This window comes from Pecten maximus, chromosome 10 (assembly GCF_902652985.1).
Source record: "Pecten maximus chromosome 10, xPecMax1.1, whole genome shotgun sequence".
NCBI lineage: Eukaryota > Metazoa > Mollusca > Bivalvia > Pectinida > Pectinidae > Pecten > Pecten maximus.
Window position 1 is genome coordinate 2,500,258 of NC_047024.1, and position 8,486 is coordinate 2,508,743.

Here is an 8,486-nt window from a genome sequence, read left to right on the forward strand (position 1 = left end):
CATTGTTACTGGAGTTATTAACGATGTTAACTCATTAATATGTCATTATTACTAGAGTAATTAACAATGTTAGCTCATTAATCTGTCATTGTTACTGGTGTAATTAACGATGTTAACTCATTATTATGTCATTGTTACTGCTGTAATTAACAATGTTAACTCATTAATCTGTCATTGTTACTGGTGTAATTAACAATGTTAACCCATTAATCTGTTATTGTTACTGGTGTAATTAACAATGTTAACTCATTATTCTGTCATTGTTACTGGTGTAATTAACGATGTTAACTCATTATTCTGTCAGTGTTACTGGTGTAATTAACGATGTTAACTCATTATTCTGTCATTGTTACTGGTGTAATTAACAATGTTAACTCATTAATCTGTCATTGTTACTGGTGTAATTAACAATGTTAACTCATTATTCTGTCATTGTTACTGGTGTAATTAACAATATTTACTCATTAATCTGTCATTGTTACTGGTGTAATTAACAATGTTAACTCATTATTCTGTCATTGTTACTGGTGTAATTAACGATGTTAACTCATTATTCTGTCATTGTTACTGGTGTAATTAACAATGTTAACTCATTAATCTGTCATTGTTACTGGTGTAATTAACGATGTTAACCCATTAATCTGTTATTGTTACTGGTGTAATTAACGATGTTAACCCATTATTCTGTTATTGTTACTGGTGTAATTAACGATGTTAACTCATTAATCTGTCATTGTTACTGGTGTAATTAACAATGTTAACTCATTATTCTGTCATTGTTACTGGTGTAATTAACAATGTTAACCCATTATTCTGTCATTGTTACTGGTGTAATTAACAATGTTAACTAATTATTCTGTCATTGTTACTGGTGTAATTAACGATGTTGACTCATTATTGTGTCATTGTTACTGGTGTAATTAACAATGTTAACCCATTAATCTATCATTGTTACTGGTGTAATTAACGATGTTGACTCATTATTGTGTCATTGTTACTGGTGTAATTAACAATGTTAACTCATTATTCTGTCATTGTTACTGGTGTAATTAACAATGTTAACTCATTATTCTGTCATTGTTACTGGTGTAATTAACAATGTTAACCCATTATTCTTTCATTGTTACTGGTGTAATTAACAACGTTAACTCATTAATCTGTCATTGTTACTGGTGTAATTAACAATGTTAACTCATTATTCTGTCATTGTTACTGGTGTAATTAACAATGTTAACTCATTATTCTGTCATTGTTACTTGTGTAATTAACGATGTTAACTCATTAATCTGTCATTGTTACTGGTGTAATTAACAATGTTAACCCATTAATCTGTCATTGTTACTGGTGTTATTAACGATGTTAACTCATTAATCTGTCATTGTTACTGGTGTAATTAACAATGTTAACTCATTAATATGTCATTGTTACTGGTGTAATTGACAATGTTAACTCATTAATCTGTCATTGTTACTGGTGTAATTGACAATGTTAACTCATTAATCTGTCATTGTTACTGGAGTAATTAACGATGTTAACTCATTAATCTGTCATTGTTACTGGAGTAATTAACGATGTTAACTCATTAATCTGTCATTGTTACTGGTGTAATTAACAATGTTTACCCATTAATCTGTCTTTGTTACTGGAGTAATTAACAATGTTAACTCATTAATCTGTTATTGTTACTGGTGTAATTAACAATGTTAACTCAATATTCTGTCATTGTTACTTGTGTAATTAACGATGTTAACTCATTAATCTGTTATTGTTACTGGTGTAATTAACGATGTTAACTCATTAATCTGTTATTGTTACCCAGTCTAAGACTAAAAGCCTTTACTATCGATACACTGATGGATGATACACATGTTCATTCGAAATAATTTTATTAGAACTTGATTCGAGAAAAATTTAAAACACCTTATTCGTTACAAGACTGTCCGGCATATAAAATAGATATACATATGTAATACAAACAAAAATATGCTTAATTAGAGTAGCACCACTAATTATCACCTATTAATATAATATTTTTAATCTTTAGTCATTTAAAAAAAAAAAAAAAAAATCATTGCACTTTACATGTAAGTTTGGTTTGGTTTGGTTTATTTTGTTCAACGTCCTATTAACATCTAAGGTCATTTAAGGACGGCCTCCCGTGCGTGCGACATGCATGCGTGTAGCGAGTGCGTATGTGTGTTTTGGAAGGCTGCGGTATGTTCGTGTTAAGTCTCCTTGTGATAGGCCGGATCTTTTGCCGATTTAGAGTGCTACCTCACTGAAGCATACTGCCGAAGACACCCAGCAGCACACCCCACCCGGTCACATTATACTGACAACGGGCGAACCAGTCGTCCCACTCCTAATTTGCTGAGCACTAAGCAGGAGCAGCAACTACCATTTTTAAAGACTCTGGTATGTTATATATATGTAGTGTATCTATAGTATTATATATCATGTATCGTTAAAGTATGGTTTTCAATATGGCATTGTATCAAAGTTTAACATGCAAAGTTAAAAAAAGGTACCCTTAAAGGTTTACTCTAAAAAAACCTCATCGTTAGGGGTTTAATGTCAACATATTACCCAGGGCCTTATGGTGATGATGTGTCCCGCGAAACAACGACAGCTATGGCCATACGAGAATAGGGGCAGCAGAGCTCATTTGGGTGTATTCATTGTCTGTTGTAGAAGAAACGAAAAGCAACTCCTGATAGAGTCGTGGTTGTACACCTAAACAAGCACACTCCTCCTCGTCCCTCAATATGGACTCAATATTGTTATTATTGGATTCATAGCCTGTGCAATATTATCTCCGAAATGGCTCTTGGAAAATCATATTTGACAACAGCAATACGGACCATTATCTTACGGATCGATGAGGACCGAGGATGCCATTGCATAGTGAGGGAGGGCGTCATTCCCGCCATATTTACACTGTAAGTGTCATACCTACCTTGCATTTCCATGACGATGGTATCCTGGTGTACGACGAAGTGACGGCGAACACACCACTAATCTGGCGGGTTACGGCTTATGGAATAAGTCTGTTTTATATGGTATGGTAACTCCTGATGGAGATTTCGCAACAGATACAGAAATTATGCAGACCTATCTATTTACACATGCTGGTTTCATTATGATGTCGATGAGTCCCATTCATTGTGTACCATAGTAATTGTGAAGTCATTAGAGTGTAAGCGTCCTGAAAACCTTACAATGTAAACACGAATCTATTTAACATGGATGCGCCGACGCTAACCTATGTATATAGTAGTCCCAGTGGCCATTATCTGTGAGGACGGTATCGATCCCGGCTAAAAGGCTCTCTACCACATCGATAACATCATTGTCCAACATACGTTTGTTTATGCCCTGATGTGATTTTTTGATTAAACAAATTTTGAATTATAACAATTCTACATATTGATCATTACGGTCTCATCCTATATGTTAGGCTATAATATGGAACGTTGGCGATAGATAGCCCTGATTAAAATTTGATGAATGTTTTGTCTTGTAGGTAATATAAAAGCACTGTTGAATGCATGGCGAAACAAAACACGTAACGTCATTAAAATTGGCTGCTTAAACGTCACGGTCTCCAATGCGACTCCATAGTAACATTCAAAACGTCGATATTCTCCAGTGGAACTGGCTAAAAAAGTTTAGCTGTCAAACAGATTAAATGTTTTCATTGACGTCTTTAATGAAACTCAAAAACGGAAAATTAATTCATTTATTTAAAATGTTTTTTTTTTCATGTTGTGCTGACACTGATTAATGAACCTTCTTGTTATATTTACTGTGTCGCTGTACGCGTTGTTAATTGTTAAAGTTTTTGTTTTGTTTTTTAGATATAAAACGTAATTAAGTTAAATTTCGTTATCCCGCATGGGTTTATTTTCATTTGATTTCCGCCAAACCTTCTCAGTTACGTCAACAATTCATAGGTATGTAATAAACATATAACAAGGAACGTGAGCCAACCCAGCGTGCCCCGGATAATAAACAGATAAAAACATGGGTCTGTTTATCTATTGCCGAGATGTTTGACCGCCAATTTATGGTGGCCTTCCTCGTTTAACATATCCTTTATTTTGTCTAATAGACTCACTGTAAGTCGTGGATAACATTGTTATTTTGCCCACTCTTTTTATTTATTTATTTATTTTGTTTTTCCTTCGTGACAGTATTTCATCGACTTTGGGCTTCTGATACGTGACTTTGATCGCCAGTTCATCATTTATCAGTTCTATATAGAGAGTTGAACACCGCATTAGAGATTCCCCGTAATTAGCACATATTCTCCCCTTTTAATTGCATAATGCAAAACTATCGTATTGCTTTATTTATTGATTGATTGATCGGGCCATTGGCCCGTCGACAACTACTGTATTGTCATTTTTGGCCAAACAATATTGAGCATGGATATTTGGAAATTTAAAAGAGTTGTGGGTATTTGGAATTGTGCAACTGTTGTCATTAAATCATGTGGTCAATTCATCTATGTATACATAAGGGGGTGGGGTGGGGTGGGGTGGGGTGTCATGCTGTGCAGTTAAAAACTAAAACGGATCTTAGATTGGAAGTTGATGAAAGAGGATTATGGTGTGTGAAAATGATGGAAGATATGGAGTTAAATCTTCATAAAATTATCAAACTAGAACTTTCCTTGTGTAATATTCGATCCAATAGTAGAGAATAAAATTTAATGTCTGTCACTTGGAAGTGTTTGTCACGATAATATATGATATCTGAGATTTCGATCATAACACGGTGAATGAGGAGTCACATGCATAACATGCAGGTGGTGGGTCTTCTCGTTTTAAATGGTTTAGACGAATAAGATAGGTATGTCCAGTTCAGGTGTGTCTGTCACGCTCGCATAAATAGATTGGTAATTATGGTAAGTATTTTGTGGTGTTTCTATGTGGTATGTATGTAGGGTTTGTATTTAGTGGTGCGCTACCTATAAGTCGGACCTCTCTGTCAGGTAAGTATTTTCGATAAGGCGCGAGAGATACCAGATGACGGGCGATCGGTAAGGCACGCTCTGGACGGAGGATCGTTCGAGGTATTGGAGACATTGTTATATTTGTCTCATATGAGTGAAAGCACAGAAAGCTGACTGTGGTAAGTGTTTGCCCCTTTTTGGTTTATATTGCCCATGTATTTATCCGATTGGATTATAGTATTTACCTGTAGGAGACCGGTCAAGCATTTATAGTTGATGCGGTCCACTCATGCGTGACTGAGTTGTTTACGTGTATGTTTGAATTTCTATAACTGGTTATTGTTTTATCTATATGTTATAATGGTAACTATAGTATCAATAAGCTGTATAAGCAAGACATTTGTATATCAGTCATGTATTAGTTGTATACGGGCCAGTTATTGTCATGTATTTAGTGTAAAGTAAGCGTATGCGTTTTCTATAGGTATGGAGGCCCATAGGTGATAGACTGTAATTATTTATTGTACGCTGTGGACCCGCATGTTTACCTAACTGGTAATTCGCATAAGTATGCTATATTATTCAGTAATTATAGTAATATTTAAGTAATGTTATTTAATTATCATGAATTTATATATAATTGTATATCTAGAAACCCCAGTTTGTTAGGAGTGTAAATGTATGGAAGCGCGTAAGTGAAATAAATATCTAGCTCTTGTATACGCGAAGAGACTTTTAAACTACCTGGAATATTACGGATTTCTACAAACTATGTCCTATTTTCTGTATTTACCAGCTTTCTACCGTGGATTATCAAGGGAACTGGGTGAGATGGACCAGCCAACACAGTAACAGTTTTGATCATGACAGGGTCATCTACATGTGATAGTCAGTGGCGGTATAACCCAGCCTTGTTTCCCGGTGATGCAGTTGACTCATATAAGTCAGTGGTCAACAGTTCGACCTACATGTATACCTGTGTGGTTTCCATGTGGCAGTGATGATGATTCCGATATCAGCTGATTGTTGCGTTAACACTGAAGTGTTATGAGATACTGAAGTATCTACATCTACACTCATAGCTGGCTACTCATGTGACGTGATAAGGACAGAGGACCAGAGGAGTTGATTGGAAAGGAAGAGGACAGAACTTTTAAAAAGACTGTATATATCCTTATGTGTAGTGTGAGTGTGAGTGTGTGTGCATTTTGTATATATAATAGCCTTATAAATACTGTAAATAAATATGTATATACTGTATAGAATGCTTTATTGTGTTATCAATACTGGGTATGGCTGTGCCGCTCTGACCACAGTTAAATGGTGTAGATTAATAAGATAGGTATGTCCAGTTCAGGTGTGTCTTCTCGTGTTAAATGGTTTAGACGAATAAGATAGGTATGTCCAGTTCAGGTATGTCTTCTCGTGTTAAATGGTTTAGATTAATAAGATAGGTATGTCCAGTTCAGGTGTGTCTTCTCGTGTTAAATGGTTTAGACGAATAAGATAGGTATGTCCAGTTCAGGTGTGTCTTCTCGTGTTAAATGGTTTAGATTAATAAGATGAGTATGTCCAGTTCAGGTGTGTCTTCTCGTGTTAAATGGTTTAGACGAATAAGATAGGTATGTCCAGTTCAGGTGTGTCTTCTCGTGTTAAATGGTTTAGACGAATAAGATAGGTATGTCCAGTTCAGGTGTGTCTTCTCGTGTTAAATGGTTTAGATTAATAAGATAGGTATGTCCAGTTCAGGTGTGTCTTCTCGTGTTAAATGGTTTAGACGAATAAGATAGGTATGTCCAGTTCAGGTGTGTCTTCTCGTGTTAAATGGTTTAGATTAATAAGATAGGTATGTCCAGTTCAGGTGTGTCTTCTCGTGTTAAATGGTTTAGACGAATAAGATAGGTATGTCCAGTTCAGGTGTGTCTTCTCGTGTTAAATGGTTTAGATAAATAAGATAGGTATGTCCAGTTCAGGTGTGTCTTCTCGTGTTAAATGATTTAGACGAATAAGATAGGTATGTCCAGTTCAGGTGTGTCTTCTCGTGTTAAATGGTTTAGACAAATAAGATAGGTATGTCCAGTTCAGGTGTGTCTTCTCGTGTTAAATGGTTTAGATTAATAAGATAGGTATGTCCAGTTCAGGTGTGTCTTCTCGTGTTAAATGGTTTAGACGAATAAGATAGGTATGTCCAGTTCAGGTGTGTCTTCTCGTGTTAAATGGTTTAGATTAATAAGATAGGTATGTCCAGTTCAGGTGTGTCTTCTCGTGTTAAATGGTTTAGACGAATAAGATAGGTATGTCCAGTTCAGGTGTGTCTTCTCGTGTTAAATGGTTTAGATTAATAAGATAGGTATGTCCAGTTCAGGTGTGTCTTCTCGTGTTAAATGGTTTAGATTAATAAGATAGGTATGTCCAGTTCAGGTGTGTCTTCTCGTGTTAAATGGTTTAGACGAATAAGATAGGTATGTCCAGTTCAGGTGTGTCTTCTCGTGTTAAATGGTTTAGACGAATAACATAGGTATGTCCAGTTCAGGTGTGTCTTCTCGTGTTAAATGGTTTAGACGAATAAGATAGGTATGTCCAGTTCAGGTGTGTCTTCTCGTGTTAAATGGTTTAGACGAATAAGATAGGTATGTCCAGTTCAGGTGTGTCTTCTCGTGTTAAATGGTTTAGACGAATAAGATAGGTATGTCCAGTTCAGGTGTGTCTTCTCGTGTTAAATGGTTTAGACGAATAAGATAGGTATGTCCAGTTCAGGTGTGTCTTCTCGTGTTAAATGGTTTAGACGAATAACATAGGTATGTCCAGTTCAGGTGTGTCTTCTCGTGTTAAATGGTTTAGACGAATAAGATAGGTATGTCCAGTTCAGGTGTGTCTTCTCGTGTTAAATGGTTTAGACGAATACGATAGGTATGTCCAGTTCAGGTGTGTCTTCTCGTGTTAAATGGTTTAGACGAATAAGATAGGTATGTCCAGTTCAGGTGTGTCTTCTCGTGTTAAATGGTTTAGACGAATAAGATAGGTATGTCCAGTTCAGGTGTGTCTTCTCGTGTTAAATGGTTTAGATTAATAAGATGAGTATGTCCAGTTCAGGTGTGTCTTCTCGTGTTAAATGGTGTAGATTAATAAGATGGGTATGTCCAGTTCAGGTGTGTCTTCTCGTGTTAAATGGTTTAGACGAATAAGATAGGTTTGTCCAGTTCAGGTGTGTCTTCTCGTGTTAAATGGTTTAGACGAATAAGATAGGTATGTCCAGTTCAGGTGGGTCTTCTCGTGTTAAATGGTTTAGACGAATAAGATAGGTATGTCCAGTTCAGGTGTGTCTTCTAGTGTTAAATGGTTTAGACGAATAAGATAGGTATGTCCAGTTCAGGTGTGTCTTCTCGTGTTAAATGGTGTAGATTAATAAGATGGGTATGTCCAGTTCGAAGTAAAGTGAGGACCACTCCTCTCTGTGAGGATTTCGTTTTGGAGGGCGAGCAACAATATTTGACTTGATTTGGAATGATTTATAGTTTCAAGAGAAGGG

At 35.8% G+C, this 8,486-nt stretch overlaps 1 long non-coding RNA gene across 1 annotated transcript; it reads left to right on the plus strand.

Moving 5' to 3' along the window:
• The first annotated feature begins 4,899 nt into the window (after positions 1-4,899).
• LOC117336905 lies at positions 4,900-6,219 on the plus strand. Its single transcript, XR_004534698.1, has 2 exons — positions 4,900-5,136; positions 5,754-6,219. It is a non-coding gene; the product is annotated as an uncharacterized LOC117336905 (long non-coding RNA).
• Positions 6,220-8,486: the final 2,267 nt, after the last annotated feature.